Genomic DNA, 3,533 nt, shown 5'->3' with positions numbered 1-3,533 from the left:
TATACACTTTCAGCTTGTTTGTTTGTGACTGTGTCTGGCTGTGTACAACATAAGGGTCTTGAAATCTTTTCTCCTATCTCAGCCTCTCTATTAGTAGTATTGTTTATTTCACGTCTTTACACTATACTATGGTTTTCAGAACAGCTTATATATTTCAAAAGTATTTATATACCCAAAAGAAACATAGAGGACTAACTAGGGAGGTTGCTTGTAAGAGAACAAAGAGTGAGACTGAATGCTTTGCTTGATGTTTGTAACTCTTGTATCAAGTTTGAAGACGACGACTTTATAAGTTACTCTTTCTCTGAGATTAATGCTTTTTCAAATTATCACAGCTAATGAACCAAATTCTTACCCTCACCTAATGTCTATGCCACCCTTCAAGCAGAACCACTGTTCATTGAAACAGTTGGTGAATGACTTTATGGATAGACCATCTTAATACCTACACCATTTCTTAAATGAATGTAACCTGTTCTCTGTGGCCTGAGAATAAATTCACTCACTCAAGTCAAATAGCTTTGACCATAGCAGGAAGTCTATATCCAAAAATCAAGCCTACAATTAATTTCTTGGTGCAGCAAAACTATCAACTCTCAGCTTAGCTATGATGGAGGTAAAATCCTTTGGTGATTTGAGGGTCTTTGAAGTATAGCCTTATTACAATGAAATCCAATGTCTAAAAATTGTTCTTATTTTGGGCTTGTACCATAGTAAGAGCCAAGATTTTAAACTCTACTAAATACAAAACAAAAAGACTTTATTTATTTATGTTCATTTTAAGAAAATACTAGTAGTGATGTGTTATTTTGAAGTATATAGTTAATGTCTATTAAAAATTTATGTTGAGAAAAATGTATGTATTTTCAGTATTGCGGTAGGCAAACATCTACATAAGACTGTTAATTGACTGTTGTTTTATATCAAATGACTTTTATAATACTTATTTTTATTGTTATAATATTTTATAAATTTTAAGGAATATGACAAAAAAGATATTGTAGGTATTGAAGGGGGGTCTCTGGGAGGAATGGGGGTACAAAAGGGAAACAATAATGTGATTTAATTCTATTTACTTAAAATATGTTTTCAAATGTTATCAAATTCAGATAAATTGAAATCATGTAACTTTTCTCATCATAATGCAATAAAAGTTAAAAAAAAAAAAAAAGAAAGAAAGAAAGAGATGCCCATGAACATATAAGAAGCCTACAGAACTCCAAATAGACTGGAACAGAAAAGAAATTCCTCCTGCCACATAATAGTCAAAACACCAAATGCACAAAAGAAAGTAAGAATACTAAAAGCAGTAAGGGAAAAAGGTCAAGTAACATATAAAGGCAGGCCTATCAGAATTACACCAGACTTCTCACCAGAGACTATGAAAGCTAGAAGATCCTGGGCAGATGTCATACAGAACCTAAGGGAACACAAATGTCAGCCCAGACTACTATACCCAGCAAAAGTCTCAATCACCATATTTGGAGAAACCAAAGTATTCCATGACAAAACCAAATTCACAAAATATATTTCCACAAATCCAGTTACTCAAAGGGTAATAAATGGAAAACTCCAACACAAGGAGGGGAACTACACTTCTGAAAAAGCAAAAATGTAATCTTCCATCAAAACTAAAAGAAGATAGCCACATGAATGGAATTCCAGCTCTAACAACCAAAATAACAGAAACAATTACTTTTCCTTAATATCTATTAATATTAATGGACTCAATTCCCCAGTAAAAAGATATAGACTACAAGATTGGGTATGTAAACAGGACCCAATATTTTGTTGCATACAGGAAACCCACCTCAGTGACAAAGACAGACACTACCTCGGAATCAAAGGCTGGAAAACAATTCTCCAAGCCAATGGTCCCAAGAAAAAAGCTGGAGTAGTCATTCTAATATCGAATAAAATCAACTTTCACCCTAAAGGGATCAAAAAAGATAAGGAGGGACACTTCATATTCATCAAAGTTATGATCTTCCAAGATGAACTCTCAATTCTGAACCTCTATGCTCCAAATCAAAGGGCATCTATATTCATAAAAAAACTTTACTGAAGCTCAAAGCACACATTGCACCACACATAGTAATAGTGGGAAATTTCAACACCCCACTCTCTGCAGTGGATAGATCATGGAAACAGAAAGTAAACAAAGACACAGTGAGACTAACAGAAGTTATGAGACAGATAGATTAAACAGATATCTATAGAACTTTTTATCCTAAAACAAAAGGATATACCTTTGTACCTTCTCCAAAATTGACCATATAATTGGTCACAAATCAGGCCTCAACAGATACAAGAAGATTGAAATAATTCCTTGTATCCTATCAGATCACCATGGACTAAGGGTGTTCCTCAATAACAACATAAACAATAGAATGCCCACATACACGTGGAAGCTTAACAACACTCTACTCAATGATAACTTGGTCAAGGAAGAAATAAAGAAATTAAAGACTTTCTAGAGTTTAATGAAAATGAAGCCACAACATATCCAAACTTATGAGACACAATGAGAGCAGTCCTAAGAAGAAAACTAATAGCCTTAAGTGCTTCCAAAAAGAAACTGGAGAGCACATACACCAGCAATTTGATAGCACCCTGAAAGCACTAGAATAAAAAGAAGCAAATTCACCGACGAGGAGTCAAAGGCAGGAAATAATCAAACTCAGGGCTGAAATCAACCAAATAAATAGAAACAAAAAGAACTATACAAAGAATCAACCAAACCAGGAGCTGGTTCTTTGAGAAAATCAACAAAATAGATAAACCCTTAGCCAGACTAACTAGAGGGCACAGAGACAGTATCCTAATTAACAAGATCACAAATGAAAAGGGAGACATAACAACAGACACTAAGGAAATCAAAAAATCATGAGATCCTACTACAAAAGCCTATACTCAATAAAACTGAAAAACCTGGATGAAATGGACAATTTTCTAGACTGATACAAGGTACCAAAGTTAAATCAAGATCAGATCAATGATCTAAATAGTCCCATATCTGCTAATGAATTAGAAACAATCATTAATAGTCTCCCAACCAAAAAAAGCCCAGGACCAGATGGGTTTAGTGCAGAGTTTTATCAAACCTTCAAAGAAGACCTAATACCAGCACTCCTCAAACTATTCCACAAAATAGAAACAGATGGTACTCTACCCAATTCGTTCTATGAAGCCACAATTACTCTTATACCTAAACCACACAAAGACCTAATGAAGAAAAAAACTTCAGACCAATTTCCCTTATGAATATTGATGCAAAAATACTCAATAAAATTCTTGCAAACCGAATCAAAGAACACATCAAAATGATCATCCACCATGATTAAGTAAGCTTTATCTCAGGGATGCAGGAATGGTTCAATATACAGAAATACATCAACGTAATTCACTATATAAACAAACTCAAATAGAAAAACCACATGTTCATCTCATTAGATGCTGAGAAAACATTTGACAAAATCCAACATCACTTCATGATAAAAGTCTTGGAAAGATCAAGAATTCAAGGCCCATAC

The 3,533-nt window shown here is 34.0% G+C and overlaps 1 protein-coding gene across 6 annotated transcripts in view; it reads right to left on the bottom strand.

Annotated features, from left to right (window-relative positions):
• Positions 1-3,533, bottom strand: part of Atp10b (ATPase phospholipid transporting 10B (putative)) — a 318,086-nt gene that overhangs the window by 208,405 nt on the left and 106,148 nt on the right. The gene's annotated exons all lie outside the window — the stretch shown is intronic.

Source organism: Mastomys coucha, unplaced genomic scaffold, assembly GCF_008632895.1.
Source record: "Mastomys coucha isolate ucsf_1 unplaced genomic scaffold, UCSF_Mcou_1 pScaffold5, whole genome shotgun sequence".
In the NCBI taxonomy this organism is placed as follows: Eukaryota; Metazoa; Chordata; class Mammalia; order Rodentia; family Muridae; genus Mastomys; species Mastomys coucha.
This window is presented reverse-complemented; position numbering and strand designations above follow the sequence as displayed.